This window comes from Phasianus colchicus, chromosome 6, assembly GCF_987193195.1.
Source record: "Phasianus colchicus chromosome 6, bPhaCol1.hap1.1, whole genome shotgun sequence".
NCBI lineage: Eukaryota > Metazoa > Chordata > Aves > Galliformes > Phasianidae > Phasianus > Phasianus colchicus.
This window is the reverse complement of record NC_143441.1, coordinates 12,850,363-12,867,737: the sequence shown is the minus strand read 5'-3', so window position 1 is coordinate 12,867,737 and position 17,375 is coordinate 12,850,363. Positions and strand designations below refer to the sequence as shown.

Below are 17,375 nucleotides of genomic sequence, written 5' to 3'. Positions count from 1 at the left end.
CTCAGCAGTTCTAGCTCCTCACTGTGGGTCCATCATCCAGCTGCGTCCTGAAAGTCGATTTGTTCCTTGAGCAGTTCTGTTGGGGTGAGTAGGGCCATGGACGTGCACGGTGCCACGCTGGATCTCAAGCTCCAGCCTCTGACTGCCATCACACTGAGCGAGGGTGTCCTGTAGGTCCCACGTCACATCTGCCAGCTCTGCACTGACATCTCAGGCAGACAAAGCTGCCTAAAAAGGCACCAGACATTGTCTGGGCACTGCGTGTGACTGTCTCTGCTACACTCATGCTGCTTTCAATAGGTACTCCCTGTAAAGCCACACAGTAAGAACACCCCTCATCTCCTCACAGGGGATACAATTAAACATCCTATCAAGTCACTCTACAAACTCAATATTCCAGGAATAACGAATGAACAATTTTGCATGAAAAGCTTATCGGATTATACTCATTTTCCACTGCAAATTATCCCGAAACAGACACGGCAGTAAATCTCCACAACGCTACGAATATTTCACACAAACACATCTCCCGCTATTGATATCTGGGTGGGTGTTTTTTTTCTGAATGACTCTGCCTGTGTCTGTGGCCGTTCCAGGTCTGAGACAGGAGCACCCCAGCCTCATTAAGGCTGCGATGCAACTCAAACCTAATGAGAAGCTGGGCAGATGGGATGTCTTGCAATGGATGCAGTTAGTGCAGTAGTTGTGGACAAACTCGGGAAAACAAAGCTCAAAAGCCTGATGTCATCAGTCCATGGGAGTCTGACACTGAAATACATAGAGTTCTCGGTGAAATTAGCGCATAAGCTCCATTATCAATACCAGACAATTAGGAAAAAAAAAAAAAAAACACACGAAGAGAACCCAACAAAACGTACAGCTGCCTTCAGCGCTGGGCCGGGCCTAGAGCGCCGCGAACTACAACTCCCACAAAGCCTTTCGCCCCGCCGCGCATGCGCCATAGTCCCGCTCACAGCACACGGCGGGCGAGGGGCCGCCCGCCTCCTCTCCCACCTCCCCCCCGCCTCCCGCCGCCGCCGGAGGAGGCGGTAGGGGCGGCGCGGCGCGGCGCGGCGGGGCCGGCCGGGTGCAGCCGTCGGTGCCGCGAGCGGCAGGTGAGCGGGCGCGGCGGGGCCCGGCCGCAGGGGGGCGCTATGGCGCGGGGCGCCGCGGGCCGGGTTTCTCCTGCGGGCGGCTCTCGGGGGGAAGGCAGGAGGACGGGGCGGGCGTGCGGCGTGCCGCTCCTTCCGTGTAGCCGATCGGTGGGGAGGGGCAGAGGGAGAAGCCGACAGTGGGGTTGCACACGGCGAACTCGGAGGCGTGGATCGTGGAGAGTTTTCTGCTTCCAAGCCGGGAGCGAAAGTAGCCCGAGGGCTCGGCAGGGAGAGGGCGTTGATGAGTGCCTGGGGAGAGCGGCGTGCTCGGGACAGGCTTCCGTGGGAGCGATTACAGCCCTAATAACCTCCTTGGAGCTCAGGTGCAGCAGGGTTGGGCATACCGGGTCCAGCAAGGATGTAATTATGTTCTCTTGACAGTGTTCACCGGTGCCCGAGCGCCTCGGGAGTCCCTGTATACCTGCCTGCAGCTTCGTAAGCTCACCAGCCCTTCTAGGTTTGGCCCCAGCTAACGTGCACGCTGAATTCATTGCCTCCTGCCCCCTTTAAATACCGTGTGCTGACTAAGCATGGTGGGAAAGTTTTCACGGCGTGTGTCAGTGTGGGATGTGTTACACCTGCACGCTCTGAGGTCTGGCTCAGCGGTCTGCTTGTGGTCACTGCATCCCCTGGCTTTCTCCTGTCCCCTCTGGGTTAGCACAGTGCCTAAGTGTGCTGTGAGGATAATGGCTGCTGCCTCAGCAACGTGCGGAGACGCGCTCTGCTCTGGTGCTGATCATAATGACTGTATCTGAACAACTGGTGAACGCGAGGGAACATATTGGTGTTTTCACACCAGCACCATAGTTGGATAACTATTGACAAATGCTGACTTTATCACGGTGATTGCTGATTCAGGAGGATCTGCTGAGTTTGGTAATATAGCAGTAACGGTGCCTTTTAATAGCAGTCTCCAACCCTTAAAACGGTTGAGCTGATGGATCGGCTTGTGTTAGCCTTCCTGAGCTGAGAAGCAGAAGAGCTCTCCTCTGGGACGACCTTCTCTCCCAAGCACATGGGATGTATGCTAACACGTTGGCTGAAAGACAGGGTGTTCATTTTGCAATGTCACTTTCCAAAGTGTGGTGGATACCAAATGCGGAGCTCAATATAGGATTCCTGCTTTGCAGTCTGCTTCCTTGCAGAAGCACAATGTGAACGGTTTGTGATTCCAAGGTGGCAGTTTTACTTGGTTTTCCCTTCGTGTTTAATTAAGTATCGTAAAAGCTGGCATTCGGCCGGTTTGTGAAGTGTGCTGTGAACACAACCCTGGGTACCCGGTTAATGTTTGGGGATTATGTACCTGGAGCCCACTATCTGTTAAGCAGTGCACAAAATGGAAGGAATACATGCAAGTCTTCTCCTGGTTATATTTTCAAGCTCACTGTGAACTTGTTGAGGTGCTCTTAAATCATCTGACGATTGGGCATTCTCGTTCTCATTGTTCTGCTATAAATGTTACTTTGAAGTCTTCCGTAAGCGCTGTTGGTTTGAACAGTCTGGTTGACAGCAGCCCATGTTCAGTTACTGTTCCCTAGGGTTTTATTTCAGCAGATTTATATCTGGCTGGTGCTCTGACATACAGAGGCCTTTGAGAAGTCTTTTAAAACATACAGTGTTAAGAGATCCTGCACTCATCGTTTTATTCAAATAAACAGAGCCATGGATAACTTCTCTCAGCAAAAGTCCTGTTTTCTGTTCAGCATGGCTTCTGCAACCAGAGCGTCTCCAGGTAGTGGAGGAGCAGATTTTCCTAGGAAGTAGTGGAGAGAGGCAGGAAGAATCGTGAAAAGGAAAGCAGTAAGCCACAGAGCTCAAACCCCATCACCGGTCAGAGGTTCTCAGCTGTGCAAATAGAATTTTGCCCTCTCTACTGTCGTCACCCAGGAGCACTGCAGAATTGAGACTTGTGGTTTGACATGGTGGGTTTGTGGGCTCATAAAGCTTGGGGACGTGTGGGCACGTCCACGCAAGGAAGGGTTGTAATGGACACAAATAATCATAGAATCACGGAATCATTAAGGTTGGAAAAGCCCTCTAAGATCATGTAGTCCAGCCACCAACATGTCCCCACCATGTCCACTGAGCACGTTGCTCAGTGCCACATCCACACGGTTCTTGAACACCTCCAGGGACGGTGACTGCACCACCTCCCTGGGCAGCCTGTGCCTCACAGCTTTGCTGCCCTTCTCTGGACATGTTTCAGGGCCTCGATGTCTCGTAGTGAGGGGCCCAAATCTGAACACAGCACTCGAGGTGCAGCCTCACCAATGCCAAGCACAGAGGGATGATCACCTCTCCGCTCCTGCTGGCTGTGCTATTTCTGATACGAGCCAGGATGCTGTTGGCCTTCTTTGCTGCCTGAGCACACTGCTGGCTCATGTGCAGCTGGCTGTCCTTTAGCACGCCCAGATCCTTTTCTTCGTGCATCTTTTCAGCCACTCTGCCCCACGTAGTGTTGCACGGGGTTGCTGTGATCAACATGTGGAACCCACACTTGGTCTTGTTAAAGCTCATATGGTTGGCCTCAGGCCATTGATCCAACCTGCCCAGATCCTTTGTAGGGCCTTCTTACCTTCAGGCAGATCAACAGTTCCTCCCAGCTTGTTGTCTTCTGCAAACTTACTGAGGGTGCACTCAATCCCCTTTTTCAGATCATCAATAAGATGAGATTTTAAACAGTACTGACCTCAGTATTCATACCTGAGGAACAACATTCGTGACCAGTCACCAGATGGATTTAACTCCATTCGCAATACTTCCTTCATTTTCTGCCCACCCTCCAGAGGCAGCAGTGCCTGAGGGACTTTGCCTAGTTGGCACAAAGTGCTGGCTGAGGGTCACTGGCTTGGCTTAGCCAGATGGATGCATGCCACAGGGACTCTTCTCTAGACCTCCTCCTCTTGCATTAGGACGTGCTCTTTCCTACATCATCAGCTCCCACGCCTCCTGCCTCCATCCTTGTAGCTGCCTCTCCCCTCCACGCATGCTGGTGTGAGCTGGCAGGTGTGAGGTGCGAGGGAAAGCAGGTTTCTTTCCTTACCCACTAAGCCTGCAGGCCGGCCTGGCTGTGCAGGCAGTGGAAAGGCGGCCACTCGCATTCAGTCACGCAAGGCAGCCCTCAGCTCTGCCCGTGCTCAGAGCTGTGAGCAGGGCATTGAACTCAGCATGGTGGAATTTAAGCTGTGAGTTTTCAAAGCCAATTACTGGACACAGGCTGGGTCTGATGAGCTCAGGTTTCATTACCTGTCTCCTGGGAGTGCCGAGCCACACCACTCACCTTTGCGGAGATCAGATTCTCTTCTGTGATGCTATTAGATGTTTTCAAAAATAGCTTCATCAATCTGTTTTAAAAGAACTGGTCTGCTCTGATAACAGTGCCTGCTGGTGCTTCGCCAGATACGGGCTTGTCACTTTTCCTCCTGTCACACATGCAGCTTCTGTCCTATATAAAGAACAGCTTAAAAGAGACTGCAAAATGACCACCAGCCTAATGTAAAGATTTACTGTGTTTGTGCATATAATCTATAATTATTTCATTGCACACTGGGAAGCAACCAGACGAATAATACAAAACAGTTTCAATCTTTCTGTGGATCTGGAAAGTAGATGCATGTTTGTGCATTCCAGTAGTATGAGGAGGGAACTGCAGTTGCATGGCATACCTAGTAACTCCATTTATATTGGTATATGCAACAGCAATATTCTAATTTACTCATTTCTTTGATACTTTCTGAGCAGATGGTATTTTTGAAAAGGTCTATTAATTCTGTGAGAATTTGATAATGGCTAATTGCTGGGGGATCAGAAGTGAGCAGCAGTCAAAGCGAGCTCCTGACTCCTCTCTGCTCCGCAGCCTCATTTGTAAGCTGCTCTCCTCGCAGCAATCCTTGCTCGAGAGTATTCACCAGTGTCCTCAGCGTGAATTGGGGACTTGTTGATAGCTCTTGATTAATTGAACTGCGCTCCATGAACGAGTCACATGCTATCACAGGGAAGAGTGCGGGGAAGGTCACATCCTGTAGGACCAAGTACATGGGGAATTTTCATCAGAGCGCCCTTTACTCTTTGCCTCTTCATCGCTTGCTTCTCATTTCTCCTTTTCATTTTCCTTTCTGTTCCTCTCTCTGTCACCTTGCCTTTCACTTAGGTCTGTTCATGTTCTTTGAGCGCCTGCCTGAGTGTTTGTAGCAGGGGTCACAAGTGCTCTGACATCAAAGGATCGCGTTTCAAAATTACAACTTTTCCTTTGAACAAGGAGGAAAAAAGGCTCCTGGTTACTATGGTGATGAGCGCTACAGAAGTGCCTATAAATAAATAACGTAAACAGCTGATTGTTGGACTTTGGTTGGCAGTATTTTCGCTTTGCTAATCAGATAATTAAATATCAAAATAGAAGGAGGTGATATTTCACCAGTTTTATTACACAGATACTGTTTTTATGCCTTCACCTTTACAGTGCTCCCGCTGAAAACATTTAAATGGCATTTTGTTTTGTTCTACCTCTAGAAATTTGATGTTTTGGAAAATCTTAGTCCAGTATTTATGGAAAAACTTCCCAGCGTTAAAAAGGTGGTATCCATTTTACGTTTAATCAGAACATACACTTTGGGCTAAATGCCTGTTCTTATCTCTAAGAAACTATTATATGTTGTCACAACACTTATATTCCATTCTGGAGTGTCAGAAAATGTAATTATGTTCCTCTGCAGTATTTGAAACCCCACCAGTATACAACAGCAAAACTTAAAAAGTGTATAATGGAAATAAATTCTTTAGGGGAAAGAAGATAGTTGTTTCAAATACACAAAAATAGGTACTTGACTAAATGCCTTTTACTTCAGAGCTTGTATAACTGTGAGCACAGGGATGCTTCATATTTTTTTCCCCAGTTAAACACAGTTGCTTTTCTAAGAGCAAAATATACATTTGCAGTGTGTAATGAAGGCAGGGGAAGAGCTGGAGCAAAGCAAGGCAAGGCAAGACCTGGGCGGTAACAGGCAGTGATATAATAAAGTAGGAGGCGTTTTGCAGCAGCCCTTGTACAAGAGCAACATGGAGTTGGGTAGGGTGGGGAATGGGAGTGGGTTAAAAGTCTGCAGCTACTTGCAGGCTGAACAGCTTGGGTTTGGTGTAACTAGAGACCATGCAGATGCTGGAGCAGAGCCTGGGTCCCAAAACATTAAGAGTTTTCTCAGTTGGAAATCACCATCATTAGGAGTATGTACTGCTTTCAACAGTGACATATTTATTTAGATGCCTCCTCTCAGGGTAGGAGGACGAAGCATGCATATTGCTATTAATGACAGGACAAGCTGGTGAGGACAAGAGGTGGAGCTGTTCCTTGTCTCATTGCCTGGGATAGATAGGATAAAAGGGGAAACAGTGCATATACCAAATCTATTTTTTTCTTCTGGTTGGAGTTGTTTGGTTTCTATTCTGCATGTGTCTGCTTTTTTCCTTCATAGGTGTTTTCTTCTTTTTCTTTTTTTTTTGGTCTTATTTTCTTTTAATCGTTGGATATGATCCAAAACCATCTGTTGAAATTTGCCGATGTCACATCTGGGTATTCTGATGTATTGCCTATCAAGTTATATTGTGTGTTCAGATGAGTTTCTCGTATGATGTGTTGACAGCTGCTGACAGTCCTGAGATGGGAAGCTGGAAGCCTGGGAGAAAAAAGAGAGAGGGGCAGAGTTAGCCTTTAAAATGTAGCCTTGATTGCTTTTGATGGGTGGGTTTTCATTTGTGGTACCTATGGTTGACTTCTTTTTGAAATAAAGAAAGGGAAATGAATGAACTTCAAACCGAGTGCATTTAAGTGGTCCTAAGGTACTGTAATTAACCTGAGAGATTTCTAGTCCACTCCTACCTTTGTCATTGATCTCTTTTTGTCTTTGACACTGGGTTCCTCAATCTCCTTCAGTCCTTGTCTCTATTTGTAGACACTCTCACACTTACTTGAATTTCCTGTAGGAAAATGACTAAGATTTTTGCAGACCTTTGCAGACAGATTACATGTGCCAAAGCAATAAGCATCTCTGAAATAACTACAATATTTTTTTTCTTGATGGTTTGCTACTCAAATAGCGAAGGCAAAAAATGTTTGTTTGTTTTTTGATGCAGAGGTATACAGTATATTTGCATTTCCCTACGCACTGATAAAGATAGCGCTGTGCTATGTAAACCAGAATCCAGGCGTACTACAGACAGTTCGTTTTCTGTTGTGCACTTTTTTCCTGCCATGATTGCTCTGAGCAGCAATTAGACCAGGGCCGAGATAAGTTTCCCAGCTTGTTATCGTTCTTCATTTTTAGATTGGCTAGATCAATAGAGAAATGATTTGTGTTTAAATACAAATTTTAGCTTGTATTGTACTGGTAGAAAGCATAACACAGGTGTTTATGAATGGGGTGTTTGTGAGATTGCACGTGCAGGTGTGAGTTATGAACAAAGATGGTTCCCTCTCCCTCCCAAAGCCCCGGTGGTTGTATGGGGCCTCCTCATAGCACAGGCGTTGATGAAGTTGGAATTCGCCCTTGGAAGGGAAAGATCTTAATTCTGTGGAGGTTTGAATATGAGGACACCAGACCCCTAAGCTGAGGGGGTTTTGCCCCCTCAGGAAGGAAGGAAGAAGCTGGAAAGCATTTACTTGCCTCTCCTCATTCCTCCTGGCAGTGCTGGGGTATGAATAGTCTTTCCTTGGTGTTGCTTCCTGGCCTGAAGATTGATGCCCTTCTGTAGCAGTACGGAGATGCTTTAAAGTGATGAGGCCATGAGGGCATGAGTACAAGGAAGAACAATCACTGCTTCTTGCTGTGATCTTCTGCAGCTGTGTACTTTGTGAGTATTGGATGAGGCCAACTGGAAATGATCCAGCTCTTGTGCTGTTGTTCATGAGGGACCGGGGCATGCAAGGGTCAGTGTGAGGGTACAGCAATTCTCCACAGTGGTGGTGGGTTGCGTAGCACAGAGCCTTTTTCTCATAGTTATTGAGCATCAGCTCAACTATCCGCAGAAGTGGACTTTGGAGGAAGCCCCATAGCTGGAATACGGCCAAGTTCTCTGCTTGTAACATGTTTGATAGCACTGCAGGGAGCCGAGGCTGGTCTCCAGTCCTTAAATACATTAAATTAACTCTGAGTGAACTTGCTGGGAAAAGGGTAATGAAGCAGGTCAGAAATGGGATGTGTGTGCTCAAGCACATGCAGCAGGCTCAGTCTCGAGGCGGCGTTCCCGCAGGCATGTGGCTGGGGAGCAGCCGGGTCATGGAGCGCGCTGTGCTGCTCATTAAATGCGCTGCAGTCCTCAGATACAGCCAAAATCACTTGTCCAGCTAAAGAAGATAAAGTCGGCTGGAAGGAGAGCAATCCCATCGGGAGAAACTTGTGAGAGGAACGGGCTGCGATCTGCTGTAATGCTAACTGTGTCGGGCATGTAGTAGCCAGCACCCTCTCAGGGAGTGCCTGAGCTCATTGCAGCCAAAACTTCAACAGCTGATAGTGGAGACTGATGGAAATCTTGACACGTCTATTCTGTCGTTTCAGGTGGAGGCAGGTGCCAAGTGGAGCTGCAGTGTGATTGACGTTGCACGGTGCTTCATCTTTATTTCATGCGACGAGGAGGTGGGAGGGTGGAGATTGCTTGAGTGCCTGGCTAGAGACAGAACGTAATTTATCACTGTTCATTTGTCTGGAGGGTTACACGGCCCATATATAATTTAGAAAAATGTTTAAAAAATAAGGATCTGTTGTCTTTAAAATCACTTGGCGCTCAAGTCTGTTGGCTTAATCTAATTTCTGTGATACATAAATGCACTGCTGTGCATTTCATTTTTATTCTGTGTGTACGGTATAAACAATATGCTTAAAAGGAACCAAGAAAGTATGTATAAATAGCACTGATAAAACCAAGCCCTTCACAGTCTCAAAGTTGTGTGAATTTTCCATACTTATGCTGAAAGATGTGGAATTGCACCTGGATTTAACCTTGTCAGTTTTCCTGAGATCACGTTTAGTATGAATGTTCTTGCCACATGGTCTGCAAGTGGACTTTTTCTGATTCAAGCCTGCTGCTGATGCTCTACAGCTGAATTATCAGAGGGCAGAAAGGGATGCCTCTGTCTGCTGCCTTGCTGTGGGGAAGTCATTTTTTTTGTGTGAACTGATGTAGATGAGATCCTAATGGTCTGGTGTTTGCTATCCTATGTCTGTGCACTTCCTTTTCTTGCGCTGATGCTCTGCCCATGCCTGCTCTGCCATGTCTGGGGTAGGTTGGCATGGTGTGGTTTGGCGTGAGGGGCCAGAAATGTTATTATAGAATCCTAGACCATCCCAAGTTGGAAGGGGCCCAAAAGGATCACCCAGTCCAACTCCTGAAGAAGAGACTGGGGATGTTATGAGACAGTGCATAGCATATGTAGAGTTTCCATAATTTACAGACAAGTCCCTTCCCAGTGTAAATAAGATCACTAGACAGAAGTTCCATATATTCATATACTGGCAGTTCTCTACTGGCTTAAGAAATCCAATTCTCCAAAAGGTTTCTAAAGGAGGAATTTCTTTTCTGTGCAATGACCTGAGTGAGTCTAGATCTTTTCTTTATCTGGTCCCTGTTCCGGTTGTCTTCTGGCTGCTTTGCTTTCTCTTTTCCATTTTTAGTTCATTTCCATAATGCATTTCTTGCTCTTTTCTGTTCCATAGCATGTTTTATTCCTGAGGAAGCAGCGTATTCTGTGCACCGGATGCTGTCTGCATGCTCCTGTTGGTGTGAAGCCTTCTGTCCCCTTAAGCTTCTGATGGGAAGGGGCACATCATTTGTTGTGCAGATGGAAATATTTTTATTGTTGATTTCTTTTTTTGGTGCTGAATTAGATATCATCTCTCACGTGTCCTTGAGCCTTCAGCAGAGATATGCAGAATGACTGCTTCTGATGCACTGATTTTATAGCATCATTTATTTTCCCTGAATTACCTCTGCCTGGTCCTGTAACACTGCAGCTGGCACTGCAATTCTCATATCCATCTCCTGTGTGATAAGTGATATTTTTTACTTTGTGCAGTACAATAAGGTCTTAGGGTCATCACTGGAAATTCCTTAGTGCTTTACTGATTGATGTAGATGAAAAAGATAATCTCCCACTCTGGTATTTTTTTTCTTTGGAGCTGTCTTTGAAGGTTGCACATTCTTCTGCTATACTTCCTTTGTGAAAGTGACTTCTTTTTGCTCTCTCTTACCTTCTTGTCAATTTCCTTTTTTCCTTCCCTTTGTTTCAATCTCATGTTTTCTACATTGTTTGTGTAGTTTTGTTTCTTGTTGTGAGAGAAACACTCCTGAGTTTAAATATAATAGTCTATTTGGGCTTAACTTGAGAGTTTTCTTAGAAATGCCATGTAAATGAAGAGTTTGGTTGTTTGTCCCTTTAGCTCTTCAAGCTTTCTCCTTCAGCAGCGGAAGCATTTCACCATCCAGCCTGCAGCTTTCATTGCCATTCGACTGTCTCACACAACAAAGTTTGCTTTGTCATACCTATGACAATCTTTGCTTTTACGTCTGAACCTACTGACATTTCCCTTTTCCATCATAAAATATTATGACTTCTCCCTTCAGAACCCTCCATGCAAGAGTTTTCCTCTTCCCCACCATTTGACTATAAAATTGAAATGGGTTTAAATAATCAACAACCAGGCTCCTCTACACCACTGGATTCATGAGCCCCTTCTTCAGCTGCTGGACGTTCTCAAGACCAACGTATGGGTAAAAAGAGGCAACAGGGGAGTTTTGATGTTAAACAGGGATTGTTTGCTTCATGTCTGGAGACAAGGTTTAAGAATGAAGGGAATAAAAGGTTGTTTGGTAACAGAAGTGGTCTTGTATTTCTGAAAAAAATTGGATTTGATGTCATCCAGAGTTCAGTTGAGAAAATGTAGCTCTCAGTAAATACGGTTTTGTTTTTCACTAGCAAAGATTTCTTTGTATGTGGTATTAATGTCTTTTCTACCTTGTTAGTGGAGTGCAGCAGCAGTGAAGGCCTGATGTTTCTGGCTCACCTTCACAATTTGATTGCAGTGTATTTCTGCTTTTGAGAGACAGTGGGCATGAGGCAATTTTGGTATTGAACAGTTGTCATGTAAACAGCATGTTGCCTTTATTTGTCAGTTTGGTTTTTGCTCAAGGAGCAAAGAGGAGCTGAATGAGATTTGGGTCCTCAATTGAAGGTTCTTGTTGTGTAGTCTTGGCATAGGCTACTTCTGTTCCAGGAACCCATCTTTTTCTTCACCACAGTGGTATGTAGATGCTAAAACTGTGCTTGCACAAAGTGAAGGAATTGTAATTGAGTAATTGCAATTGAGTTTCCTAATTGCACTCAGTGTAACTTCTGTATGAGGTGGATGGCCTTGCACCTCATGCAGGAAGACCTTTCTCATTCATCCGGTTATGACAACACAGTTGTTATAGGCTGGTTTGTTTAGCAGTATATAAGTTTAAGGACCAATATATTAGTTTAGCAAAAGGAATTGGTGAGTTCTAATTCTAACACCTTTCATTTCAACTTTGCTTCATGTGTGAACAGCCTTGTTTTCTCTTAATTCTGCTTCACAAGAAGCTCTGGAGTCGTAATAGACTACTTACCTTTGCATTTCACCAGGGGCAAGGATTTTCCTCAGATTGTCACATATATTGTTTTGGAAGTTGCTCATTATGGCCTACCAAGCAATGGAGATTTGCCAAGTTGGGGAAAAACAGCTAAGGGGCAGCCAAAGTCTCAGTGATAAAGCTGATGATGGAAAAGTGAGGATGAGGATGAGGAAAAGTAAGTGGGTGTATGACCACCCTAAATGCAACCATGCATGCCCAGAGGGACATGAGCATATATTTATGAGTTCTTGGAAAAGAATGAATATGTATGCCAATGTACTGCATGTGTGTGTATTAACTGTTTAAATGTAGGACCTGAATTCTGAGAGCCCATGTTGGTTTGTCACGTGTTCTGGTACATATCCTGAGGAATAAAGGAATGCTGCTTTCTAACACCACGCTGGAGATAGAGGGTTTCCTTCCTGGATTTTGATGATGATGTTATTTCTAAAGATTCTTTTATGGACCCTTGTGGCTACCACTGAAAAATAAGCAGATTCTGAAGGTTTGTTCTTCCCCTTTTAGGCTTCTTGTCTCCCAGCTAGTGTAAAATACTGTAGCTACTGCAAAAATACCCTAAAGAAATTTGAAGCCTCCTTGCTCTGTCCTTTCGGCCCAGGAAAGGCTCTCCTTAGTTTGGGCTCTTCTGAAGAGGAATGCTTTCCATTGTAAGTGACTCAGATGTGATGGGTCTTGTGTTTGCTTCTGGCAAGCAGATAATGGAATTTAGGTACAGGATGACAGCAGTCCATTGCATTGGGCAGTCACTTGATGAGCCTTTGATGGACTGGAAATGGGTTAGCTGTGAATTGCTTCATGTCTTAGTTTGCTGTTGCTTTATTTCCCCTCTCCCAGTTGACCCCCTGTAAGGTAAATAGATTGGAGCATTAAAGATTCGTGAATTGAAATCCCTCTGTACTGGCAAGAATAATTTTCAGTGCTTGCTCTCTGGGTAAATGAGCTTTTCACCCAGGTGTGTGACACTATATCTGTGACCTCTTTTTTACTTTCTGCTGACTTGCCATATTATCACTGGGGCTTGGAACTTGATGGTTGTTGAGGTCCCTTCCAACCCAAGCCATTCTGTGATCATAAGATCCCTTGTATAAGCCAAACCAGACTGAGGCAGTATTAATTGTGTTGTGAATGTATTTCAATTTTGTTGTGAACTACCCATATTTTCTTCTTCATAAATCACAGCCGATGGGAGGAGTGGAGGGAGGGGAGAGGAGGAATGTAAAATAAAAAGGTGCACAGAAATTAATGTGCTGCGTAATTTCCTCTTTTAAAAAGATGGAGAGAAACACCTGGGTAAGCAGGGTAGCAGACCTCCACACACAGATGAAATACTATCCTTTCTAATAGACACTCTGGAATCACGCTGAGCCAGTCACTTATTCAGCACTAAAAGTATATGACCAAATTCATTTTGAGGAGACATGAGGTGGTTTCTTGTGTGTGTGTATTTTTACTGCCTACAGCGAAGTTAGGACCCTTGGTGCTTATCACTTTTTAATGATCTGTTCTTACCCCTGTTCCTTGCTTCTGGCTGTTTGTTCTTTACTACGTAGGTTATTACCCATGTTCACACAGAGACCTGAGAATTAATAGAAAGTGGAGACTGGAGTTGCTTTCCCCTTCCCTTTTCCTGTACACTTATCTGGGACAGTTTCACACACGGCTTCACGTCTTCTTGGCTTCTGACTGTGTTACCATTGTGTATAAAACTTCAGCCAGGAAGCTAGCAGCTTATTGGAAAAAGTTTTTTAAATTAATAGAGCATCATCTTTTAATGCAGGTATCAAAAGCAATATGTAGACTATATATTAATTGTAATATTTTATTATGAATTCTGTAGTAGTCATACATGCACATATATTTACACATATATATTTAGCATAGAGGTCACAAAGAGAGGTCTTCATTCGAGAAGCACTCTTAGTCCTTGCTTAATTTATGTGCATATCTTTGTCCCACTGGAACACACGGCTCTTCTATGCTTGTTTTTAATCATTGAGTGTATTCAAGTAAATTGGAGTTTTATTTTAGTGTATTTTGTCACCTGGATGGTAAAGAAACAGTGGTTGTTTTGTGTAACATTAAGAACATTAAGTCAAAATAGCAGTTTCCTAATCAGCCTCTGACTTGGGTGCTTTCTCCTTGCACGTACTTGCTGCATTAATGCAGGTGCAGATGGAGTCTTCATAGTTGCAAGAGGAGCTTTTTGTGGCTGCAGCTCTGATCCCTTTGCGGGGGAAGAAGAGTTGGCTATCTCAACAAGCTGTTCCCAGCAACATCCAGGACAGCTTATAAGCAGTTCATTGTGCCATGGAGATGCTGGAGCTGGGTGAGCCAAAGCTGAAAGGTTCTGCCTGAGACTATGTATATCCCCCATCTCTGACCATTCTAGACTGAAGATGAGTCTGCCTGCCTATGGCTGGTATCTATGTATATTTGAGTCTTTTATCCAAGGTCACAAGAGCCATCCTATATGAGAATGCCTCATGACAGTATGTATGTTTTCACTATGGTTCATCTTGGTGATTCTTGGCAAGTGAGAGGGGTTTGACCTGCTCCTTCCCTTCTAGTGCTTGGGTAACACTGCAGGGCTATTGAAATGGCCTGACAGCTTTTGCAAGGAATGGCTGTGTCAGCAGCAATGTTAGCAAAAGTCTAGAGGTGGAGGAGAAGCACATCTTGATGAGGGATGCTGCTGGCAGTGCCTTTGATGTCTTGAAATACCGTGTGAAGTAGCTGAAATATTGTGTGAAGTAGCTGCTCTCCTTGACTTCACGAATGTTTTCACGTGGATCCAGAGCTGCACATAAGCAGTGGGGTCAGGTATTTTCAAATGCAGCTGTTTTAAACAGCAGTTGGTTTAATAAGCTTACGTTGCTTTTCTCTGAATGACAGTCAGGTTACCTTTCAATTATTATTTTAAGAGCTTCTCCTTCCCAAATGCTTGACTCAGCGTTTGACTCAACAGGCACAGTAGATCTTGCTGGTGGAAAAGAAGGGAAGAGAAGTGAGCTGCTGTGGCAAGGCTGGGGAAGGGATCTCCCATCACTGAGGGGGCACCAGAGAATGGCAACCATGCTACTACCTTTGTACTACAGATGTTTCACTCCCAGAGGTTCTGCCTCTCCTCAGAAGGTTTTGCCCTCATGTGTCAATTAAGCATCACTTCAGCTATTTATGTGGCTGCTGTAACCTCCACAGAGATGGGGTGAGAAGGAATGTTGCAGAGGAATGCAGATTGATTTGCTGGTAGGATTTACAGGGCAAAAATTAACCCCTGATTTTTGTTACTATTGAAATAAATGGAACGGTAAGTCTTAAACAAAGGTCTCTCAAATCAGGCTTGAGTTTTGTCCTCTTGCTACTGTGCCCTTGATAAATAAGCCTAGATTCAGTTGTCCTGTGAATTTTCTGACTGCCAAGGGCATGAAGAAGTTCTTCCTAGCTATTGAACTGTAAATTGTTGCATATGACACCTGGAGGACTTGGTGTGGTTTTCTACAAGTAACTCAGTGTATTCATCACTCTTCCCCTATTGCATGCAGCGGTTCATATTGAAGCTGAGAAAGATGATTCATATGGCTTTCTTCTCTCCCCCTTGTCAGGAGCAGCAGTAGCCCTCAGAGCAACATTTGAATCCGTAAATGCCTGGCCCACGGCCATGAGCTGCTGCTGCCCTTCCAGGCCCTCTGATGATACTGTAATCAGATGAGAGACGAGATAAGAATTGTTCTTTTCCACAGGGAAAAACAGTCTGGGATATTTAAGTATTAATAAATAATTTTAGGGGATGTTTAAACTGGTCAGAAGATATTCTTCAGTCCTGGGCCTATGCTGTCAGGTAACACGCTCTTTCTGCTCTGAGTTGTTTCAGATGATTCATGAGATCTCAGGCTCTGTAGTGGATCTTTGAGTATTAGCAGCTTTGGGATGAGCTACCAACCCAGAACATGCATGTTTTGCACTCCCTTAGCATCAACCCAAATGGTTACGCTAGAGGGGGTTACCTGTGGGATGGATCACCTCTCCTACAAGGACAGGCTGGGAGAGTTGAGGCTGTTCAGCCTGGAGAAGAGAAGGCTGCAGGGAGACCTGAGAGCAGCCTTTCAGTATCTAAAAGAGGGCTGTAAGGAAGGAGATGGGCTCTTTAACAGTCTCTTGTGGCAGGACAAGAGGAAATAGTTTCAAACTAAAAGAGAGATTTAGATTGGATATAAGGAGGTAGTTTTTTCACAATAAGAACGGTGAGGCACTGGCACTGGTTGTCCAGAGAGGTGATGGGTGCCCTGTCCCTGGAGACATTCAAGGTCAGACTGGACAGGGCTCTGAGCACCTGATAGAGCTGTAGATGTCCCTGTTAATTGCAGGGGAGTTGGACTAGATAACTTCCAAGGCTCCCTTCCAACTCAAACGGTTCTGTGGTGCTATGATATTCAGTAATACTGTGCTCCTGGTAGCTGTTAATTTTACACTGCAATCATATGAATGAGGTTGGGGTACATGATGGCTGCATTCCTTTAAGATGGGAGTCTGTGCTGTACAGGTGCGCTTGAAGGGAGCATTGGAGATAAAGCAATCTATTTGCAATCCGGGGACTCAAAATGGCAGTAAATCTTTTTATTTCCCCTGATTTGATTTAGCTTCTCCTTTGCCTTGGCTCTGAACTGCCTTCCTGTCATGCTGCTGTGCTATGCACCTCCAGGCATTTGTCAGAGACTGCCTAATTGAAGCACACTCTCCAGCTTGGATCGAAACTGCTATTTTGATCAGGTTTGTAGGCGCTGTTACAGCCTCCCCACGGAGCTCTCTCTGTGAAGTACGATAACTTTGTCTTGTGGCTTTTGGTTCTCCATGGTTGTTAGGAGTGGACAAAGTCTCTGAACAGAGCAGAAAGTGGAAGCTCAGGGCACAGGCAGCTGCAGGGGGCAGTGCTGCTGTAATCCTGCTTGTGAGCAGAGGTGTTCTCATCGGTGCTGGAGCAACTGCAGCCCGTTCACAAATGAGTGCATAATCCAGAAAAGGCAGTGAAGTGCTTGAAGAGCTCCACCCCTGTCCTTCACGTACTTCCACCTGTTTGTTAGCTCTTCTCCCCTATAGAACCATCAAAGTGCATGAGAATTCTGTTTTTTAGCCTAAAAGGCAAGTTTTATTTCTCTGTTATTTCTCTTCTTTTATATACTCAACCCCCTTTCCTGTTCAAATTCAATGATGCTTTTCCTTTCAAGGGCTGCTTTTTATTGTGGTAATAGCACCTTCGTGTCCTGAGATGTCCATGAGACTTGCTGGTTGTGACTATCCTGTTTGTTTCAACAGTCAGGAGGAATGGCCTCTCTTCCCCTCCACCCTTCAGAAGTCAGGAGTCGTGGTCCAGGCTGACAGGACTTCCAGCTTCAGGCTGCCTTGTGGCTGCTGTGGGTTTAATGTCATCATCCTCCCTGTCCCTCTGATCTTTAGCATGTTTAAACTGTCACCTTTGATTTTGGAGACCCTACTAAATTCTGTCCCTAAGCACCATATTGACATCTGTTAAATCCCTCCATGGAGCAGCAGCTACACCAGCTCTGG

The 17,375-nt window shown here is 45.2% G+C and overlaps 1 protein-coding gene across 7 annotated transcripts in view; it reads left to right on the top strand.

Annotated features, from left to right (window-relative positions):
• The first annotated feature begins 981 nt into the window (after positions 1-981).
• Positions 982-17,375, top strand: part of POMGNT2 (protein O-linked mannose N-acetylglucosaminyltransferase 2 (beta 1,4-)) — a 31,929-nt gene continuing 15,535 nt past the window's right edge. Inside the window, exons 1-2 of one of the 7 annotated variants that reach the window (XR_016467700.1) lie at positions 993-1,115; positions 8,702-9,851. The gene's annotated coding sequence lies outside the window, so the exon portion shown is untranslated. The other 6 variants (XM_090142486.1, XM_031590277.2, XM_090142485.1 and 3 more) reach the window with 6 other exon arrangements.